General features: G+C 46.6%; 1 non-coding gene across 1 annotated transcript; it reads right to left on the bottom strand.

Moving 5' to 3' along the window:
* Window positions 1-5,010: 5,010 nt before the first annotated feature.
* On the bottom strand, window positions 5,011-5,092 carry TRNAS-GCU (transfer RNA serine (anticodon GCU)). Its single transcript has one exon. It is a non-coding gene; the product is annotated as a tRNA-Ser (tRNA).
* Window positions 5,093-24,337: the final 19,245 nt, after the last annotated feature.

Raw genomic sequence — 24,337 nt, 5'->3', positions numbered from 1 at the left:
GGGTCTATGAGTGTCATTAGAACTTGCCGTAATATTTTGACGTCTAAGCGGATTGGACTCCGACACTCATGGACCCATAATCACAGTGTGGTCGCTTCTCTTCATTATTATCCTCTTCATTTTTTTTATTACCACTGTGTCTGGACTCTGGGTCCATGAGTAGGGGTGGGCAACGGGGCGGCCCATCCCATCATTTTATGGGCCAGCCCATTCAAAGAAGTCCAGCTCACGCCCTAAATGGGTCGGATCGGGCTAGGCCCATTTATATATACTTATAATATGTATATATATTAATATATTATTTATATATGTATATAAAAATTCATACATATACACACATCTTATAGAGGGTAATTATTGGCTACTAATGAGTATAAATTACTTTTTTTTTCAAATTTTTTATTTTTTTTTAGATCAAAAGGTTATGGATGTGATCTAAACGGTTTGTGTAGTAGGAAACTTGTTTTAAATCGTGTGCATATGACAAAATAATTAGATTTTTAAAGGGGTTCAAAAACCAAAGACCCACAATGTATCAAAATTTCATAACTCAAAAAATCACAGCCCATTTTGGATCAGATCAAACAGCTAGACGTGAACTGGTGGGACCATAGTAGAGCCCTGACTAACTCTAGCATTGTTTTTCTCCCATAGGTTGGTCCAGTCCAAACAAAGCCTTGAACCTAATGCAGTGCGCAGTAGGGGTGGGAATCGGGTCGGGTTGGTGGGTTGTGTTGGCGGGTTGGCGGGTCAGCATACCTCAACACGAACCCGACCCGTTTATTAAACGGGTCAGCTGTGGCAAACACAAACCCGACCCATTTATTAAATGGGTAACCCGACATGATACGGTTAACCCGTTTAATAAACGAGTCAGCTCGGGTTCAAGTAAACGGGTTGGCGGGTGGGTCGCTACATCTGCTCGAGAAAACCCTAAGTTCGAACGAGCTACAAAAAACTCTAAGTTCGAACGAGTTCGGGCAGGCCGTCGCCATTCTCTCCACAGCCCTCGGCTCCAGAAACCACTGGCCGAAATCCCCCGCCTCCGATCGAAAAGCTCCTACCTCTGGCCGAAACTGGTCGATCACCGACCTCAACTCCGACAACGGCTGCGGAGCGAGCGAGAAGCAATTCACCGCCCTAATTTTCGGGACCGGAGAAGCCATCGCATTGAGCATCCGACTCTCCCACCGGAGCACAAGCTCCCGCTCGAGCGCGATCTCCCTGAAGACCTCCTCCTCGATTCGGCGCCTTCTCTGTTTCTCGATCTCCCATACTCCCACCGCAGAGCATCCCTCGAACAGTCAAACTTATGGTTTTCTCGAGAAGATGTCTGGGTTTAATAAATGGGTTGGTGGGCGGGTTGGGTTCGGGTAAACAGGTTGGTAGGCGGGTCGGGGTCGGGAAAACGGACTGGTGGGCGGGTTGGCAGGTCGGGTTCAGGTAAACGGGTTGACCCGCCCGCCTAACCCGTTGGTGGGTTGGCATACCCCTAACATGAACCCGACCCGTTTAATAAACAGGTTAGGTGGGTCGACCCGTTTATGACACGAACCCATTTAAGCCAAACCCGAACTCGCCTAAGAAGCGGGTTGGCGGGTGGTGTCAGGTTTTACCACCCCTAGTGCGCAGCAATTACATTGGGTCCACCAATGGGGCTCCACGTGGTTGGTAGGAGCTGTCAGTGTATGTCTCCTTGTGGTGGGTCGTTGCAGGTTCAAAACCCTGTGGTACTTTCAATAATAATAACTGGTAAGGGTCTGGCTAAACCCAGTTTGCCTTAAAAAAAAAAACTACATTGGGTCAGCCCAGTTTGATAGCATGGGCTAGCCGTCTGCATGGTTGTGAAAATAGGCTGCCGAGGTTGCCAATGCGATGGAACCAACTTTGAGGTGCTGGTACATGTTTGGTTCTGACCTGGCTTAAGCAGGACCATGTCTCCCCTCCATCACCTACTATGCATTGGCCGGCCTTCAGTCAGTCAAACCCTTGAGGTCCCCCCTGCTCACCGGAGACTACATCCACTTTTGACCTTGCGGGCAAAAGACAAAAGACACTTTTATTGAGTTTCAAACTATCAACTTGGTGACTTTTACAAGTCAACCCTACTAAATGAGAGGAACCCTTCTAGGCATGGCTACTCAAAACTTGTGAGTCCAAACCCATTAGCTAATTGGAGTTACCATAGCAACTCCAGATCCAAATACTAGCAGGCTAGTAATTAGGAATGGCAGTGGGCAGGAGGAAAATGGGGTTCCGCCCAGCCTCGCCCCGTTTAGACTGGGGATGAAGAGCATGAAACGGGGATGGAGGCAGGGATGAAGGTTAAAATCCATCCCTGTGTGGGGATGGACTTACGCTTTCCCCCACCCCGCCCTGTCCCTGTCCCGATCCTCGCCATGCCCTGCCCCACCCCATCCTCAATCCTTTTAAGGGATGACAATAGACCGAGGGAAAATGGGGCCCCGCCCCGCCTTGTCCTGTTTGAACGGGGGATGGAGAACATGAAATGGAGATGGAGGCGGGGGTGGAGGTTAAAATCCATTTCCATGCGGGGATGAATGTTTGGGTTTTGAGATGGGTCGGGGGTGGAGACCTTGTCCCCAGCCCCGCCTTGGTCCATTGCCATCCCTACTAGTAGTTCCAAAATCAAAGCTGCTTTTATTGTCCCATAAATTAATGGATCTGATCCAGGTATGATCAGATAGGTCCAGGGCCGAACTTGGGTGAAATGATTAGTAACTTGATAATGTGCGGAGATCACCAATGGGGAATCCGCTTGTCTGGTAGGAGCAGCTAGTGCACTTCACCTTGTGTTGGAAAGTTGTTGGTTCAAAACCCAATGGTATAGTTGTATAACTAGTTGTAACCCCAGCTTGCGTACACATAAAATGCAAGGACGCTGCATCATGCATCAGCCACACGTCTTTAGAGATGGGTGGTTGTCAGGCATCGCTGCATAAAAAATGCCCTCATAAATAATAAGATCAAGGGTAGAGAGTGGGGCCCTGACGCATTTTTAAGTTTTAACTTTCAAATGTACAAAAGAATTAAAATTATTGGAAAAAAAGATGGGCGGAGACCTTGTCCCCCACCCCCGCCCTGGTCTAGGGATGGCAGTGGACCGGGGGAAAGCGGGGCCCCGCCTCGCCCCGTTTGGACCGGGGATGAAGGGTATGAAACGGGGATGGAGGCAGAGACGAAGGTTAAAATCCATCCCCGTCCAGGGGTGGAGGCGGGGATGGACTGGCCCCGCCCCGCCCTGCCCCATCCCCGTCCCGGCCCTGCCCCATCCCCGCCCCCAACCCTTTATATTTTTACTGTTTACTAACCCTAACTCCCTTCCCTAATTTCCTAACCCTGGAGCCGCCGAGCCGGGCCGTCGCCTCTTCCCCTTCCCCATCCGCATTATCATTGTAGCGACACATCTTTAGAGATGGGTGGTTGTCAGGCATCGTTGCATAAAAAATGCCCTCATAAATAATAAGATCAAGGGTAGAGAGTGGGGCCCTGAGGCATTTTTAAGTTTTAACTTTCAAATGTACAAAAGAATTAAAATTATTGGAAAAAAAGATTGGAAAAAAAGATGGCCGGAGACCTTGTCCCCCACCCCCGCCCTGGTCTAGGGATGGCAGTGGACCGGGGGAAAGCGGGGCCCCGCCCCGTTTGGACCGGGGATGAAGGGTATGAAACGGGGATGGAGGCGGGGACGAAGGTTAAAATCCATCCCCGTCCGGGGGTGGAGGCGGGGATGGACTGGCACGTTCCCCCGCCCCGCTCCCACCCCGGCCCATCCCCGCAACGGCCCCGACCCATCCCTGTCCCGACCCTGCCCCATCCCCGCCCCCAACCCTTTATATTTTTACTGTTTACTAACCCTAACTCCCTTCCCTAATTTCCTAACCCTGGAGCCGCCGAGCCGGGCCGTCGCCTCTTCCCCTTCCCCATCCGCATTATCATTGTAGCCGGGCCATTGCAGGGGGAGGCCTCCACTGTTGGCCATCGCAGGGCCGTCGCCGATCTTCGACTCGTCCTCGGTGACGCTTGGGTGCGAATGCACACCAAGAAGCTTCGGCAGTACGTCGCTAACTACGAGCGCATGGCGTGGAGCGAGGTCGTGGCGGCCATGGCGGAGATGCCGGTGGTGATCGATGCCGAAAGCGCGAGGCGGGCTTTCAGGCGGTTCAACTCCGCCATCGAGGAGGCATGCCGGGCGCAGACTGCGTCGATCGTGGTGGAGGACATGAAATGGGGATGAAGGCGGAAACGGGGACGGGGACGGGGCGGGGGTGGAGGACATGAAACGGGGATGAAGGCGGGGGTGGAGGATAAAATCCATCCCCGCCGCGGAGGCGGGGCGGGGGTGGAAACCTTGTCCCCCGCCCCGCCCCACTGCCATCCCTACCCTGGTCCATTGCCATCCCTACTAGTAATTCCAAAATGAAAGCTGCTTTTACTGTGGGATAAATCAATGGATCTGATCCAGGTACGATCCAGATAGGTCCAGGGCCAAACTTGGGTGGAATGATTAGTCAGTGCGATAATTTGATAATGTGCGCGAGATCACCAATGGGGAATACGCTTGTCTGGTAGGAGCAGCTAGTGCATTTCACTGTGTGTTGGAAAGTTGCAGGTTCAAAACCTAACGGTATAATTGTATAACTAGCAGGGGTCTGCCTAAAGGCCCTAACCCCAGCTTGGCTTTCAAATAATAATAATAATAATAATAATAATAATAATAATAATAATAATAATGCACAGAGATCGAAATAAATAATGTGTACAGATAAAATGCAACGACGCTGCATCATGCATCGTCCACACAGCCACACATCTTTAGAGAAGGGCGCAGTCAAAATCTTGAGATGGGTGGCTGTCAGGCGTCGCTGCATAAAAAATGCCCTCATAAGATGAAAGGTAGAGAGTGGGGCCCCGAGGCATTTTTAAGTTTTAACTTTCAAATGTACAAAAAGAATTAAAATTATTGGAAAAAAAGATAAAATATTAAAACGTCGCCTGAGAGATTCGAACTCTCGCGGGGAAACCCCATGTACTTAGCAGGCACACGCCTTAACCACTCGGCCAAAGCGACACTTGTTGATGACCATGTGAATGTTAAGTTTCTTTATCCTTATTTTTTGCAGTACCCAGTTTCACATGCCTTATCACGTCAAACTGAAACCCGACTCTCTGCGACTCGGTATTGTTTTGACCAGCGGCATCTGCCTTCCACAAAAGATGATGAATCTGCAATTTTCCCCCCAACAGAAATTGAGGAGATTGCACTCTTTCACAAACTCAATTTGAATACTTCCACATGACATGATTATTGTCCAAGTAGTATCTAGAATCCATTGATTCTCAATCAAAGTTGAATCTTGGGAATTTTTCAAATACCCTCCCTGTTAATAAAAAGGATTGCAAAAAATGCAAATACTTACCTTGACTTGGCAAAATTCTTTTATAATGTGAAGCAGAACCAGGTTCGACCTTCGTAGTTTGAGTTCCATGACGTGAGAAAATGTGATATTTAATGCAAATTAAGCTCATCTCGCCCGCCATTAACGAAGCTCATCTCTCGTTCTCATCTCTCTCTGTCTCTTCCACCATTAACGATGGGAATGTCTTCCTCTCTCTCTCATCTCTTTCTCCCTTCGTCTTCCTCTCTCTGTCTTCCCCCTTCTCCCTTTCCCCTCCGTCTTCCTCTTTCTTTGCTTCTTGGATTCTTATTTCTGTATGGGGTTTTGACTGAAAGCTGTCACCGATTATTTTAGGGTCTCTTCATGCTTAAAACAATCACCGGTCAGCGACAGCTTTCCGACGAAAGATCAAAAGGGGTTTCTCGCTGGTCGCGATTGACAGCCATCACCGACTCCATCCGACGGTCCACGACGCTCCTGGTGGTCACGGACAGCCGAGATCGTCCTTCCTCCAGTATAAATACCATCTGTCCCTCTACGATAGCCAAAAGATCATCTTTTTTTTCCCTTTGAGAGGGGTAAACCCTTCGAAAGATACGCTTCCTTCTCGTCTTCCCCTTTCCCAGTTCTTAACTTTCTTGGCTTGGTTCTTATGCTTCCCTTCTTTAACTGAATCTTTGAAAAAAAAAATGAAAAAATGGTTATCTGATTTTGGGTGGTGAGACTCTTTTAGGCAACATTTTCCAAGTGGTAGTCTAAACTTTTTTTACCATTTTTGTTCTGATGGCCTCAAGTTCTGCTAATATCATGTTGGGCTACTGAGAAACTTGAAACTGAAGCAACCAAAAAAGAACTAGAATTTGCTAAGAAGATACTATCCCGTAATGCTAAGAACTAGGATGCCTGGTCTCATAGGCAGGTAAGGTGTTTACCTATTGAATTTCTTCTTATAATTTTGTTAATTGGTCTCTTGTTGAAGAACCGAGGCTGAATGTTTTTAATGTGAAACATGCTAGTGTTGAGAGATTGATTGTCTTTTCTTGTCCCATTTGGTATGTGTTTTTTCGAATTGTCATTTAGTTGTCTTAGTCCTAATTCTTGATATTTCTGCGTTTAAGATATTTCTTGAAATAAAATTATCTTTCATGCAGTGGGTTCTCCAAGAATTAGGTGGGTGGGACTATTACTAATTTTTGAACTGCAAAAAACTTGTTGGAGATGGACTAGCACACCACAAGAGATTTATCAGTTCTGTTTTGGTCTCAACATCAAATAATAAGGTGGTCACTAAGGGTGATATGAAGGGGAGAGTGAAGGTCTCAGAGAACTCTGCAGCTCAAAAAATGTTGTACCATTTGAGTTAATTAAAAAAGTTAGCAATTGAACTGTAATGCAATGTGTACACAAACATGGTTGCACAATATATTTATAGCGTTTTGGCAATCCATGTATAGGTGATTTTGCGGAGTTTTGACACTCCATGTATAGGTGATTTTGCAGACTGGAACCTTCAAAGAATTTTCAGTTTCTTACTCAAATCTGCCTTCATTTTTATCAAAAACCAAAAGTGTACAAGTTGGATTTGCTCACTCTCTCTCTCTTTCTCTCTGATCACGCATGGAGATTGTGGATGTTTGGCGTTGTCATTGCTAATTGTTTCATGTTAAATAATTCTAGGCATTCAGATTTCTATTTAGTTGCAGAAATCCCATTCTCACCCGCTTATTTCTTTCAATGGGCCAGCGCGGCGCGACAGTCCTTCCCCACTGCCGCAAGCCTACTAGTCAGCTCGCTTGCTGATCGCGGAAGCTTGTAATCAGAGTGCAAGAGAGAATAGAGGGAAAGAAATTGCAATCACAAGAAGCAATCACAACGAGGGTGAACAAAAGAAAGCTCAACGCATTTACTTCATTCACAATTTTGCTCGCAGACTATTACAGTTTAAGTATACGGGCTGCTCCTTCGAGGTATTGATTCACCTGAACCGGGCAGCTTACATCAGACTCAACAAAAGCAAAACAGACTCTAAGCGCAACTGTACAATGTAAGTCGAAGGGAACATGCTCCTCCCTTCAAATCATGTGCCGTCCTCGGTGCCATCTGTTTCGTGGTAAGCTCTGACTTCAGCCGGATAGCGGCTGTTCATTCGGAATGCAGACTCCCACGTTGGTTCTGCTGTTTTCTCCCACTGCACCAAGTATTTCTTCGCCTCCCCCAAGTAGTTGACTTTGTGGTGAATGATCTGACTGAGGTGCTTTTCGTCCCGTTGTGCTGCCGGGGCCCTTTGCATAATGGGAGCTCGCTGTAGCACACTGCGTTCCGGGTCTCCATCATCGGGATGGAACTGCTTGAGGTTGCACACGTGAAACATCGGGTGTACCTTGAAGTCTGGGGGCAACTCCAGCTTGTATGCCAGCTTGCCCACCTTCTTTGTGATGGTGAAGGGTCCTTCATACTTTTTGAGCAGTCCGCGGTGTTGCCCGCGGAAGATGCCTGTACGACCAGAATATATCTTCACCAACACTTGGTCCTCAACTTGGAACCCTGCAGGTCGACGATGCTTGTCCGCCCACTTCTTCATTCTCTTTGCCGCCTTGTGTAAGAATGCCTTCACCAACTCATTCTGCTCATGTCAGTCGCGAACAAACTGATAGGCGAAGGTTGACCTTCCCTTTTCTTGTGCGGCAAGAGTGTGCGGGGTCAGTGACTGCTGCCCCGTGGCTATTTCAAATGGGTTGTGGCATGAAGACTCGCTTTTCTGCAGGTTGTAACAAAATTGTGCCACATCAAGGAGCTTCACCCAATTTTTCTGATTGACACTAACAAAGTGCCTAAGGTACTGCTCAAGTATCCCGTTGATGCGCTCTGTCTGCCCATCTGTCTGCGGATGAAAGCTTGTTGAAAATAACAAATCAGAGCCAAGTAGCCGAAATACTTCACGCCAGAACTTGCCCGTGAAATGAGCATCGCGATCACTCACAATGCTCTTTGGTATGTCCCAGTGGTTCACCACATACTTTACAAATAATTCTACAGTCTTCTCTGCAAGGCACTCCTTAGAAGCTGGGATAAAGGTGACATACTTTGATAAACGATCCACCACAACCAAAATAGAACTGAGGCCCTCTACCTTCGGCAACTAACAATAAAGTCCATGGAGATGCTATCCCAAGGACGTTCTGGAATTGGTAGAGGCTCAAGGAGACCGACAGCCTTCTGGTTTGTCCCCTTATCTTGCTGGCAGATGATGCATGTCCGCACATACCTCTTAACGTCGTCTCTCATCTGCGACCAATAGTAGCCGCGCTTAAAGAGTGCTAAGGTCCGCTCCTGACCAGGATGGCCGGCCCATAGTGTATCATGGCACTCATTAAGTAGTTCTCGGCAAAGACTTCCCCACCGAGGCATGAAGACGCGTCCTTTTTTTGTTACGAGGAGGCCATCCTGTAGCCAAAATCGTCGAGTCTTCCCTGCCTGTGCCAGAGAAACAAGGTGTTGTACAGTCGGATCCTGCAGCGTACCTTCACGGATGTGGTTAAGCAATACGCTCTTCAAGTGCACTTCCGAAGGCTCCGCACGCGCAACTACCAGTTCAGCCCTACGGCTCAAGGCATCCGCCACAGCATTGGTCTTTCCAACCTTGTACTTCAAGGCAAAGTCAAACTCAGCCAAAAATATCTGTCATCGAGCTTGTTTAGGCGTTAACTTCTTCTGCGTCTGAAAATAGCTCGTAGCCACATTGTCCGTCTTGACGACGAACTCAGCACCCAAAAGGTAGTGATGCCAGGTCTTGAGGCAATACACAATGGCGGTCATCTCACGTTCATGCACTGTATAACGCCTCTCTGCATCTTTCAGCTTGCGACTCTCATATGCAATCAGATGACCATCTTGCATAATAACTACTTCAATGACAAAGTCTGAGGCATCCGTGTGGACTTCAAAGGGTCTCGAATGATTAGGCAGTCGCAACACTGACTCCCTCACTAAGGCTTTCTTCAAGCCATCGAAGGCATCTTGGCACGCTCCTGTCCAGAGTCATACCCGATTCTTCTTTAACAAATCTGTGAGGAGCGGAACAATGAGAGAATAACCTTCGTTGAAACGCCGATAATAGTTTGCCAAACCAAGGAATGACTGCAATTCTGACACTTTGCTTGGCGGAACCCATTCCTGGATGGCCCTTATCTTTTGCCCATCCATACGCAGCACACCACGCCCCACAACGTGGCCAAGAAAGTTGATCTCCTCCTATCCAAAGAGACACTTCTCTCATTTGACACATAGGTCATTCTTCTTCAGCACCTGAAACACTGTTCGCAAGTGCCCGACATGTTCCTCCATGTTGCTGCTGTAGATCACGATATCATCCAGGTAGACTACCACAAACTTGTCTAAGTAAAGGTAGAATATCTGGTTCATTAAAGTCGTGAACGTGGCTGAAGCATTTGTCAACCCGAATGACATTACTAGAAATTCGTACGCACCATAGCGGGTGACGCAAGTTGTTTTCGGCTCATCACCTTCAGCAATCCTCACCTGCCAGTAACCCGATCATAGATATAGCTTGGAAAAGATACGGGCACTGCCTAGCTGATCGAACAAGTCCGTTATCAGTGACAATGGGTACTTGTTCTTCACCATGACCTTGTTCAAAGCACGGTAATCCACACATAATCGTTTGGAGCCATCATGTTTTATCTGAAAAAGGACTGGGGCACTAAATTGAGCTTTTGATGGATGAACAATGCCTGCATCCAACATCTCGTCTAGTTGTCTGCGCAACTCCTTCAGTTCAGCTGACCCCATACGGTATGGAATCATTACGGGAGGCTTTGCTCCCAGGGTCAACTCAATCTTGTGGTCGACCTCACGTCTTGGTGGAAAACGCTTTGGCAATTCCGGAGGCATCACCCCCCGAAACTCCTCCAATAGTAGGGCTAGGGTCGGCGGCACTACTGCTTCTACCTTGCCTTCATCTACACGCACTGCAACTAAGAATGTCTGTTCCCCATGCTTGACACCTTTCTTCAGTTGCATTGTCGATAACACTGAAGACTTGCCTTTTTGTGTAAGGCACTGCATTGTGTGGGACAAGTCTGACCCCATGATCGTCAACGTGTTAAACTTTGGCAACATCATAACATTCTGGCTTCGCAGAAACTCCATACCCAGAATCACCTTGAAATCGTCCAGGGGCACCACAGAGAAGTTGGCTTTGCCGACCCAACTCCCCACTTGAGTAGCCACATCTCTTGCTTCACCAAGGATAGGCTTGACCTCAGAGTTTACTGTTTTGATGGTCCTCTACTTTGGCCCAGTTTTCAAGCCCAACCGCTCTGCCTCTTCCCGCGAGACAAAGTTATGTGTGGCCCCGGAGTCTATCATTGTTGAAGTAGACTTTCCATTCATAATGACTTCTACGTACATAAGTTCCTTACTGACCTGCATTTTCTTAGTCGCGCAACTTCTAATTGCGTTAATCGATCGCATGACCTCCATCTTTGGTTGCATCGCTTCAGTATCACTGCATTCAGTATCGCTGCATTCTTCCTGTGCAGCATTGGCTTGCCTGTCGTCCTTTACGAGGCGCTTTGGGCACTGCCTGACGATATGTCTATCACCGCAGAACCAGCATGTCACAACCGCACCCTTGTTGTTGTTGTTATGCTTTGTGAAGTTATGTTTCTTTTCGGATTGATGGCGTGTCGACGCCTCACCGTTATCATTGCGCTGCTCACCCTTCTTGCCTCCTGGTCAGGCTTCTTCCCGGCTTTGGTTGATGGGGTGAAAGACTTACGCTGAGTGTCAACTAAGCGCTCGGCAGCCACATATGCATCTTCCAAAATACGGGGGTTGCTCCTTTCCACTTCAGACTGTGCCCATGACTGAAGTCCCATAATGAACCAGCTAAGCATGTCGTCTTCTGGCATGTTGGGTAACTCCAGCATAAGCTTCTGGAACATTCTGATATATTATTGCAACGAACCAGAGTGTTTGAGCTCATGAACCATCTGGTATGCCTGTCTCTGCGCATTTCTTGGCATGAAGTAGTTACACAACTCCAATTTGAAGTCATCAAAGGTGTCTATCACACATTGACCCATCTCCATGTCATTGCGCTTCCGCCTCCACCAAGCGATAGCATCTCCATCAAGTAAGGCCGTTGCAGCCTTAATCCTCAAATCTTCAAGGGTCACATTCTGGATATCCAAGTAGTCTTCTACTTGGAACAAGAAATTCTTAATGACCTTGTTGTCAGGAGAATCATTGAATTTTGCGGGTCTTGGCACATCAATCCTTGATGACCTCTCATCATTTCCGCTATTTAGGGTCACCGTTCGCTGCAACGTACGGTTCTTCAACTGAAGCTCCCATACTTCAGTCTGCAAAGCAGTCACTATAGTCGTCAACGAAGTGACCTGCCCCATTAATAAGGTTACCTGCTCTTGCAGGTTCGCCATCACATCATTCAGTCCATTGAATGATTCACATGCGCGTGAAATCGCTTCCTCATGTGAAGTCACCTCTTCCATCAGCTTGTTAACAGTTGCAACCAACTCTTCTTGGCCCCGAGGTGAACCCATCTCATCAGCTTCGGCAACTGTCTTGCCTTTGGGGTTGCGTAAGTTTTGATAAGGCGCCACGATGTCTTGTTCACAAATCGCAGTCTGTCGGCGTGTCTATCGACACCGACTCCGAAGTCCCTTCCCCAGCACGAGAACATGCTCTGGTACAAATTGTCACGGGCCTATTTCCTTCAATGGGTCAGCGCGGCGCAACGATCTTTCCTCACCGCCGCAAGCCTACTAGTCAGCTCGCTTGCCGATCGCGAAAGCTTGTAATCAGAGTGCAAGAGAGCAAGAGAGAATAAAGGGAGAGAAATTGCAATCACAAGAAGCAATCACAACGAGGGTGAACAAAAGAAAGCTCAACGCATTTACTTCATTCACAATTTTGCCCGCAGGCTATTACAATTCAAGTATACGGGCTGTCCTTTCGGAGTATTGATTCACCTGAACCGAGCAACTTACATGAGACTCAACAAAAGCAAAACAGACTCTAAGCGCAACTATACAATGTAAGTCGCAAGGAAACACCCACAATATTTTAGTAAAAATTCATCCTTCATGTCAACTGACCTTTTTCTAGCTATTCAAGGGAACTATCAGCTAGAGAGTCCCTTTGTTAATCTTGGATACATATGTTCCCCTCATGCATCAATTCAGGAAAAAATGCAGTCACATTTAAAACCATATGACCCCACCGAAGACATTATGACCATGGATTAAAGAAATGAGGGTAACCTTGCAAGTTATCACTACAAATATGAAACACCTTGCTGTTAGAAACACCAAATTAGCAATGACGGAATATATCAGACTTAGGTTAAAAATGTCTCAGTTGGCAATTTAACATTGTATAAAGAACAAGTAGAAAAGGAAGTTGACATCTAGGGATGGCAGTGGACCGGGGGAAAGCGGGGCCCCGCCCCGCCTCGCCCCGTTTGGACCGGGGATGGAGGGTATAAAACGGGGATGGAGGCGGGGACGAAGGTTAAAATCCATCCCCGTCCGGGGGTGGAGGCAGGGATGGACTGGCACGTTCCCCCGCCCCACCCCGCCCCGCCCCGACCCATCCCCGCCCTGCCCCCGGCCCATCCCCGTCCCGGCCCCGCCACGCCCCATCCCCGTCCCGGCCCCGCCCCCAACCCTTTATATTTTTCTACATGTTTACTAACCCTAACTCCCTTCCCTAATTTCCTAACCCTGGAGCCGTCGAGCCGGGCCGTCGCCTCTTCCCCTTCCCCATCTGCATTATCATTGGAGCCGGGCCGTCGCCGACCACCGTTGGCCGTCGCCGACCACCGTTGGCCGTCGCCGACCACCGTTTGTCGTCGCCGACCACCGTTTGCCGACACCGACCACCGTTGGCCGACACGATCTCTCCCTCCTTCCATCTCTGCCGCTGCCTTGTGCCACTGCCGTGAGCCTCCTCTGTGGTGCCATCTCCTCCCTCTTTTCTTTTTCCTTTCCCCGTCTGTAGCCTTGCTTCGTCAGAGCAGCGTCGTCGCCGACCCCTCTCCTCACCGCCTTCCTGTTTCTTTGCTTCGCTTCTCTTAGTCTTGTGATATCGTTTCGTTCTCCATGCATTTTTTTGATTTCTGAAGAGTCGTTTGATGTGGATTTTCTGCTGGTATCGGTGTGACGGGGACGAGACGGGGATGGGGCGGGGACGGGGACGGGGCGGGGGTGGGGATTAGAATGTTGAGACGGGGCGGGGGTGGAGCTCCAAAGTCTCCCCCGTCACGGGGGTGGACCGGGGATGAAGGTTACATTTTAGAGACGGGGCGGGGGTGGAGACCTTGTCCCCCGCCCCGCCCCGGTCCACTGCCATCCCTATTGACATCTTAAGATCGTTAGAGGTTAAACAAAATAATAATAATAATTCTCTCTTGGACACCATCCTAACTCTGTCATGGCGACCGCATTGAGCTTGCCAAATCTCTCCATCACCTTCCTTACAGCAAGAGTTCCTGCCTCACTTGCCCTCAAGTTTCCATCTGCCATTAGTGTTGTGAATTCTCTGGTAATCACTTCCTACACGCTTTTTCGAGCTTCTAGAGTGGACTCATTGGCAATTCCATTGCCTGCTTTAGCTTAAGTTTTTCTGGTCACTGGAATAGATCCCTCAGCAGCGCTAGAAGTTGGCTGTTCCTTTCTTGCAGCTGATGGTGCAAAATTTAGGTGCAGAATTTACGTTCTTTGGTCTTCCAGCAGCTTTTTGATTCTTTGCTTCCCCGTTGGACGTAGCATGAAGTGTCAAATGCAGTCTGGACGTAGATGTACAAATGGTGGATAACCACAAAAGCTATACACACAAAGGCAATACAATATATAAAGTCACCTAACTAAAAGCACAGTTAAGAAATATACCAAGACCGAAAATCTTGGCCAGTGGATTCAGTGGCAACAAAATAATAAGAGGTACTAATCAAACCAGAAAATTTCTCAATAAATTTCATTATAACGAAAAATTCCTCTACTTAATGCGACATAGCTCAGCACTCATCTAAATCCTATGCTGTTAAAATAAAAAAATCTACGGTTACGAAAACAAAAGAAACCAAGCTAGCTATAGAAGATATTTTGTCTTATTCCACATACATGAATTGGGATTTCCCACAACCTCAAAAGTCTTCTCAATGATTATGATGACATGGCCAGCTCTGCCCAAGCCAAAGAAGACTCCTTTAGATTAGCAGTAGGTGACATATCAATGCCATTTTCTAGCATGGAGCATAGTATCGTCATTGGTGGGCACCTGGCCGGCTCAGGTTGGATGCATAAACTCACCACCTCACATATGACTTGAACATCTTCATATCGAAAGTATTTCAGTTGTGGATCCAGCAGACAAGAGATCACCTCAGGCAGCTATAAGTACTGCCTTGCCTATAACATAAATTCAATTGAATCATTTTAATCATTGTTTATTCTATTACACATAATTACTTAATTTCATGCATAAAGACAATCCTGTAAGTAGATATTTGCAATTTCTTATGCAACCTTAATTTAACAAATAACTACTCACCCAGTCAACCTATGTAACACTGACTCTTCTAACAGGGCACCGCACCAGAGTTGCACCCACACCCAGGTAGGTGCGACGGTTGGACGCAACTTCCTTTGTGTTAGGTGAAGTCAACCGCACTGAGGTCCATTTCTATCCAAAAGTAGATTCAGTTAACCCTAAACAAGTTCATTTTTATCTATATTATATATAAATACATAAATGCACACACATACACATAATGTTAACTTAAAACTGTTAAAAATTATATATATATATATATATATATATATATATATATATATATATATATATATATATATATATATATATATATATATATATATATATATATATATATATATATATCATCCCCGCACTCAAGTTTTTTTAAAGTGCCGCATCCTCACCCGTATCAGCATCCACACCCACACTTATGTGACATAACAGTCAACCAAGCACCCCTTTTCCTTGCAGTAAGGAGGTATACCACTGATAATTTCCAGTAAGAGTAGTTCAAATGCAAAAGTGTTTCCTTTCACATCTGAACAGATTCTTCCAACTAACTCTATGGAATATCGTTTTGTTGAGCAAAGAAGAAGTTTTCCCTGACCTTGAAAGTATTGCTTTCCAACTGTCAAGATCAACCAGCTGAACAATAAAGAATAGCTTATCAATGAGGATCTTCATACTGAGCCCAAGGAAAATGATAAAAATAAAAAGAACTGAGGCATTTGTTAGACTGCAAGCAACTGCTACATACCCATATCAGATCAATTTGACTGGCTTGAAGATTTTCTATCCATGTCCATAAGTTCTGTTAAAGGCACAAATATCAGAGTGCAAATGACAATCGCAGTGCTCGTACAATGTCATACAATGTCCATACAATGAAGGTGTCCGTACAATGTCCCATTGGATGCATACTCAAAGACTAACATCCTTGAAAACAGATCATTCTTAGTGTTTGGGGAGTGATCACTGCAGAACATACGTTGAGAATTCCGGTTAGTGAGAATTACCACAAGGCCAATATTCTCCATGTTTGTGCAATGCATGGACTGGAACCTAACTCGGCAAGTCTTTTCAGTTGCAATTTTCTTTTCAACTCTTCAAATGAATTATAGAACATCTACAAAATATTGTCTGTGTTAGATGGTTAGCTATAATTTTCTTTTGGTAACTATGAGTAAAAAAATAATATTAGCATCTATTCATGGTTGGATACTTTGCAATGAGGCAAATCAGGGCATAATAAGTGCAGCATTTGTGATCACTCCCCAAACACTAACACTTCACACAATGCAATGGCATAAAAGAGATGATGATTTGTGCAGCATTTGTGATCGTTGTAGAGCAGTCTACAAGCTTGCCAAGAAGAGATGATTTCAGGACACTTTTTGTTCTCACTAATTATCTTGCTCTCTTAGCAGACAGCGGCCTGAAAAATAAATCAATTATCTCCTGATCATCATTTTAGGACACATAAAACCTTCAATTCATATAACAATCAATATTTACAAAATGGTCAGTGACAACAAGATCAACAACCCTAAGAAGTCTCAGGTCTAAGAGAGCCCAAGAAGCAGGTATATCACCAGGTTTACTATACACGACTGCAAGAACATTGGCGAAAAAATTTGGTATAATATATTCGCTTTTTTACTAGAATATGCAATGACCTCTTGGGAGGGACATACATAGGATAATGGAATATTGAAGGAACAAATAAGAACAACCACCACTGAGGCAAACTTAATTAAAATGGATGAAAAGGAAGATGAACTAGTAAAGATTGCAACCTTTTACGCTTTTGATTTTCTTGGTCTTTAGAATTTAAGAATGTGTTGTTTCTGGGCCCTTTCTTGTTCTGACCTGACACCAGCAAATGAAGGCACATACAAGATAATTACACACACATTTGAGACAAAAATGTGTTCCCCTCTGCTGAACAACAAAAAACACGATATTACACTAGTCACTAATCTAAGAACCTGAAACTTCAGCAATCAAAGGAATGCAGATTTGTTGTCTTTTATATTTATGTGTGATGAGCTATGTCACATGGACTCTTCTAACAGGGACACCGCACCTGCATCATACCCGCACCCAGGCGAGTGCCACACTTGGACTCAGCTTCCTTTGTGTTAGGTTAAGTCAACTTAACTCAGGTCCATTTCTATTGAAAAGTAGATTCATTTAACCCTAATCAAGTCCATTTTTATCTATATTATATATATAAATACATAAATGCACACACATAACACGTACTGTTAACTTAAAGCTGTTAAAATATATATATATATATATATATATATATATACACTCCCCGCACCCAAGTTTTTTTAAAGCTTGGCATCGCGCATCCACACCCGTACCCACATCCACCTAATACTTGGAGAACCCACTGCATGAAAGACAATTTCATTTCAAGAAATATCAAGAATTAGGACTAAGACAACTAAATGATAATTCTAAAAAAACACATAACAAATGGGACAAGAAAAGACACAATCAATCTCTCAACACTAGCATGTTTTACATTAAAAATGTTCAGCCTAGGTTCTTCAACAAAAGACTAAGTCACAGAATTATAAGAAGAAATTACAAAAGTAAACACCATAGCTGCCTGTGAGACCAAGCATCATAGTTCTTAGCATCACGGGATATTATCTTCTTAGCGAATTCTAGTTCTTTTTTGGTTGCTTCGGTTACAAGTTTCTCAGCAGCCCAACATGACATTTGCAGAACTTGAGGCCATTATAACAAAAATGGTAAAAAAAGTTTACACCTCCACTTAGAAAATGATGCCTAAAAGAGTCTCACCACCCAAAATTAGACGAACATTTTTCCATTTTTCTATTTTTTCTCCTAAAGATTCAGTTAAAGAAGGTAAGCATAAGAAACCAAGCCAAGAAAGTTAGAACCACTAACGAGAAAGGGGAAGACGAGAAGGAGGCGTATATTTCGAAGGGTTTACCCCTCTCAAAGGAAAAAAAGATGGTCTTCTTTTCACTATCACAGAGGGATGGAGGGTATTTATACTGGCAGAAAGATGATCTCAACTGTCCGTGACTGCCAGGAGCATCGTTGACCGTCAGATGGAGTCGGTGACAGTTGTCGATCTCGATGATCGAGAAACCCCTTTGTTTTTTTCGTCAAGAAGCTGTTGCTAACCGGTGGTTGTTTTAGGCATGAAGAGACCCTAAAACAGTCGGTCATAGTTTTCAGTCGAAATCCCATACAAAAATGAGAAACCAAGAAGTAGAGCTAAGAAGACAAAGGGGGAAAACAGAGAGAGGAAGAAGGGAGAAGGAGATGAGAGAGAGGAAGACGTTCCCATCGTTAATGGTGGGAGAGATAGAGGGAGATGAAAATGAGAGACGAGCTTTGTTAATGGCGAGCGCGAGCGAGAGAGAGAGAGAGAGAGAGAGAGAGAGAGAGAGAGAGAGAGAGAGAGAGAGGCAAGGTCGTATGTGAGAGAGAGAACAAAGAACGAGAGTCAAAATGAGAGACGCCGATAGTAGTTACGTATTTTTAGAGTTAGTACGATTGTCACGGGACTATTTCCTTCAATGCGCCAGCACGACGCGACGGTCCTTCCTCACCACTGCAAGTCTACTTGTCAGCTCACTTGCCGATCAAGGAAGCTTGTAATCAGAGTGCAAGAGAGCAATAGAGAATAGATGGAGAGAAATTGCAATCACAAGAAGCAATCACAACGAGGGTGAACAAAAGAAAGCTCAACGCATTTACTTCATTCATAATTTTGCCTGCAGGCCATTATAGTTCAAGTATACGGGCTGCCCCTTCGAGGTATTGATTTACATGAATCAGGCAGCTTACATCAGACTCAACAAAAGCAAAACAGACTCTAAGCGCAACTGTATAATGTAAGTCGCAAGGGAACATGCTCTCCCCTTCAAATCATGCATCGTCCTCGACACCATCTGTTTCGTGGTAAGCCCTGACTTCAGCCGGGTAGCGGCTGTTCATTCGGAATGCAGGCTCCCAAATTGGTTCCGCTGTTTCCTCCCACTGCACCAAGTATTTCTTTGCTTCACCCAAGTAGTTGACCCTGTGGCAAAGGATTTGACTGAGGTGCTTTTTGGCTCGTTGTGTTGTCGGGGCCCTCTGCATGATAGAAGCGCGCTTTGGCACACTGCGTTCTGGGTCTCCATCATCTCGATGAAACTGCTTGAGGTTGCACACGTGGAACACCGGGTGCACCTTGAAGTCTGGGGGCAACTCCAGCTTGTATGCCAGTTTGCCCACCTTCTTTATGATGGTGAAGGGTCTTTCATACTTTCTGAGCAGTCTGCGGTGCCGCCCGCGGAAGATGCCTGTACGATCAGGATATTGCTTCACCAACACTTGGTCCCCAACTTGGAACTCTGCGGGCCGACGATGCTTGTCCGCCCACTTCTTCATTCTCTTTGCCACTTTGTGTAAGAATGCATTCGCCAACTCATTCTGCTTGTGCCAGTCACAAACAAATTGATAGGCGAAAGATGATCTTCCCTTTTCTTGTGTGGCAAGAGTATGTGGGGTCAGTGGTTGCTGCCCCATGGCTATCTCAAACGGGCTATGGCCTGAAGACTCACCCTTCTGCAGATTATAACAAAATTGTGCCACGTCAAAGAGCTTCACATAATTTTTCTGATTGACACTAACAAAGTGCCTAAGATACTGCTCAAGTAGCCCATTGATACGCTCTGTCTGCGGATGAAAGCTTGTTGAAAACAGTAAATCAGAGCCAAACAGCCGAAATACTTCACGTCAAAACTTGCCCGTGAAACGAGCATCGCGATCGCTCACAATGCTCTTTGATATGCCCCAATGCTTTACCACATACTTTACGAACAACTCTGCAGTTTTCTCTGCAGGGCACTTCTTCGAAGCTGGGATGAAGGTGACATACTTTGAAAAATGATCCACCATAACTAGGATAAAACTAAGGCCCTCTACCTTTGGCAGACTAACAATAAAGTCTATGGAGATGCTATCCCAAGGATGTTCTGGAATTGGTAGAGGCTCAAGGAGACCCGCAACCTTCTGGTTTGTCCCCTTATCTTGTTGACAGATAAGGCATGTTCACACATACCCCTCCACGTCGTTCCTCATCTGCGGCCAATAGTAACCACGCTCAAGGAGTGCTAAGGTCCGCTCCTGACCAGGATGGTCGGCCTATAGTGTATCATGGCACTCCTTAAGCAATTCTCGATGGAGGCTTCTCCACCGCGGCACGAAGATGTGTCCCCCTTTTGTCACGAGGAGACCATCCTGTAGCCAAAATCGCTGAGTCTTCCCTGCTTGCGCTAGAGAAATAAGGTGTTGTGTTGTTGGATCCTGCTGCATACCTCCGCGGATGCGGCTCAACAATGCACCCTCCAAATGTACTTCAGAAGGCTCCGCACATGCAACTGTCAATTTAGCCTTGTGACTCAAGGCATTCGCCACAACATTGGTTTTTCCAACCTTGTACTATAAGGCAAAGTCGAACTCAGCCAAAAACATCTGCTACCAAGCTTGTTTAGGCATCAACTTCTTTTGTGTCTAAAAATAGCTCATGGCCACATTGTCCATCTTGACAACGAGCTCGACACCCAGAAGATAGTGCCGCCAAGTCCTGAGGCAATACACGATGGCTGTCATCTCACGTTCATGCACTATGTAACGCCTCTCTGCATCCTTTAGCTTATGACTCTCATATGCAATCAGATGATCATCTTGGATAATAACTCCGCCAATGACAAAGTCTGAGGCATCTGTGTAGACTTCGAAGGGTCTCAAATAATCAGACAGTCGCAGAACTAACTCCTTCACTAAGGCTTTCTTCAAGCCATCAAAAGCATCTTGGCACGCTCCTGTCCAGAGCCATACCCGATTATTCTTTAGCAAATCGGTGAGGGGCGCAACAATGAGAGAATAGCCTTCGATGAAACACCGATAGTAGTTTGTCAAACTAAGAAATGATCACAACTCTGACACTTTGCAAGGCAAAACCCATTCATGAATGACTCTTATCTTTTGCCCATCCATGCGCAACACACTACGCCTCACAACGTGGCCAAGGAAGTTGATCTTCTTCTGCCTGAAGAGACACTTCTCTCGCTTAACATAGAGGTCATTCTCCTTCAACACCTGAAACATTGTTTACAAGTGCCCGACATGTTCCTCTATGTTGTTGTTGTAGATCATGATGTCATCCAAGTAGACTACCACGAACTTGTCTAAGTACGTGATGCAGGGGAGTTGCCGGATCTCTGAAATGCTTGGGGGCCGAACCCAACGAATCCACGGTCTCAGTAACAGACTGGAGTTGAGGCAGAGAACAGATCACCTGTTCGGTGGTGTAAACTGAATGCTTGATCTTTATTTTTATTTCAATGAGAATCAACTTAACACAGAACCCAACTTAATGAAAAGTAAAACAACATTTAAACCTTAGCCTAACAAGGGAAACCAATGAAATGAAATGAATAACAAGGAACGTAAAAGACGAAACAGGAAACGAAAAGAAACTGCGGCTGAAAAGAAACAAAACTGCTGCCTTCTAAATGTTCTTTGCCTGCGCACAAAACCCTAGAGGGGTTTTAAAGATGTCGGCTGGATCCGGGTAGCAGGTCTGGCCCCAGACCCGATACCGATGCTGCCCCGGCCTGCTGTTGGATCTGGAGCGGTCCGACCCATGCTCTCTATGCTTGCCTGGCATTGGTACACAGTGGTACCTCCCATCCACGTTTTGGAACCAATATGGGAATTGGATCCACTGCTTGGATCCGAGTCCCCAAAGTGCAAATCCAGTCCCCTACGTGAGTCACGTGGTATGAACCCAGACCCCTCCTGCTCTGCATCATTCTCCCCTAGTTGGGAAAAAGTCGACTCCGACGACTTATTGTTCTTACAGTAAGCATTTTGATCAGGCACAGTAAATGTAGAGGAAGAATGCCAATTTTTGGGTAGCTCAAGGAGGTAGGATCGGTCTAGTAGGTTTGCGAATCGGGGAAGCTCGGGCTCCTTGGTCGGAAGAAGATTTATCTTGTGGCCCTGAAAAACAAATGTGTACGTGTTCCTATGACCGTCATGAATGGTTTTATGGTCGAACTGCCAGGGACGCCCCAAAAGGATGTGGCACGCACTCATGGGGGCCATATCACACCACACTTCATCATGGTAATGCTCCCCCATGGAGAATCGAACTAGGCAACGCAGGGTGATGGGTACCTCGTTCCCCTTTTTGAACCATGCTATTTTATAGGGTTGGGATAGTTTCTCTGTTTTTAAACTCAAGGCGGACACGAGACTCTCGGACACCATATTCTCGCATGCCCCAGTATCAATGATAACACTACAAACGCGTCCCTTACAATTGCACCGGGTTCTAAAAATATTATTCCGCAACCATTTTGTCGGGGTCGACTCTCGGGAAGTGGTCAACACATGACGGATGGTTAACAAATTTTCGATGCTGCCATCGAACTCTATGACTTTCACTTCGTCACTTCCTTCAACAAGCGACTCACCTTCGCTCTCACTATCGGAGGCAGACGCAACAATGCCCTCTGCTAGATGAGTGTTCTTACTCATGGTGGGACACTTGGACGCAATATGGCCTAATTCTTGACACCTAAAACAACGAACCATGGACTCATTGGGCTTACCCTTCGATCTGGTGTGGTACGCGGGTCCAGACTGATCGGGTTTGCTAGGGTCGACTCCTTGGGTGGACTTTGAGTCTTCTTTCCTAGGGGAGCTCGCTGCCCTGGTTGGGAAACTCGGCTTGGGTTGACTGGAATGATCACTATGGGATGTCCTATGTTCCTGCCTCCTTTTCAGTTTCTCCTCCACATTCATAGCATAACTACTTGCCTGATCCAGTGACTCGACTGTGATACAACTGAAGTCGTCAGAAATAGCAGGACGGAGACCAGAAATATACCTCGTGACCTGCTGGCGGGCGGTCTTCTCGATCTGCACTCGTAGGGAAAGACGATGGAACTCCGCAGTGTAATCCGCCACGATATTGGTGCCTTGACGCAAGGTCAGGTACTCCTTGTAGGCTCTCTCGGCGTGATCTGACGGCACGAACTTAGACTGCATCAACCGCTGCATCTCTTCCCAAGTCTGTACACGCTCTAATCCCTGTCGCTCCCTCGACCGTTGCATCTCAACCCACCATGTCTGTGCTAGGCCTCTCAATCGAGTAGAGGCTAGGGAGACACGACGGTGCTCGGCGACATCGTGGTAGTCGAAGAAGAATTGAACGGCATATGACCAATCAAAGAACTTCTCTGCATCGAACCGACCTGCGAACTCCGGAAGCTCTAACTTCACCCCGTACGTGGAGGGGCGCTCTGGTGCTCTATGTTGTCGAGCCTCCACCATGCCTGATGGGTACTCGTTAAAAAAAGTATCATCATCCCATACTGCTTCACCACCCTCTGTGCGGTACTGTTCGCCTGGATGTTGGTGCTGGCGAACTCCAACGATGGGTGGCCGACGCTCATGTCGCGCCGGTCCCTGCTGATTCTGCCTCGGTCTGGCTTGCCCGTGGGCGGGAGCCATCTGCGGCCGACGTTGGGGCGCCGGGATGACAGGAAGTCCAAGATAAGGTGGATGGGGCTGGTGGGTTGGGATGTCATAACAGGAGTTTGGGTTAGGATACTGAGGTTGGGTCGGATATTGTATAGGATTCTGGGTCAGGGTTGGGTTGATAGGTTGGTTCGGGTTTGGGTACAGGGTTGGGTTGATAGGTTGGTTCGGGTTTGGGTACAGGGTTGGGTTGATAGGTTGGTTTAGGTTTGGGTACAGGGTCTGGTTGATATAGGGTTGGGTTGACTCGCCCAATGGGATGTGGATCCGGTCTATTCCTAAATTACTCGTCGGACCCAGATATGGATAGGTTGGACTGGGGATCGAGTTGTGGGGATAAGTAGCTTGGTTTGAACTCGATCCACGATCCATATGATTAGGGGTCGGGTTTTGACCCGGCTCAAATCCAAACTGGAGCTCCGTCCGGGCCCGATAGGGGTTTGGGTCAATGAGGGGTCCGTTTTGAGGTTCAAAATTACTGGGTCGGGTCGGATTTGGGACGACCTGCAAATCCAACCCCACTAGGTAAGTCGGGTTAAAGGGTTCGACACTCGGACCCGCTCCCGGGGACCCAAAGGGTGGTCCCCGAAATCCGGGCCCGGGCCCCGTATTTGAGAACTCGGGTCTGGACCCTCTCGGGTTCAGACCCGGCCCATGGTCTGCTGCCCTCTTGCCTCCACGCACAGAATCCTCAAAAAAGACTACTTTCCCAGGTCGTGCCGCCACGCTTGGATCAGCAGCCAAGC

The sequence above is a fragment of the Nuphar pumila genome, chromosome 1 (assembly GCF_984573655.1).
Source record: "Nuphar pumila chromosome 1, dmNupPumi1.hap1.1, whole genome shotgun sequence".
Lineage (NCBI taxonomy): Eukaryota > Viridiplantae > Streptophyta > Magnoliopsida > Nymphaeales > Nymphaeaceae > Nuphar > Nuphar pumila.
This window is presented reverse-complemented; position numbering and strand designations above follow the sequence as displayed.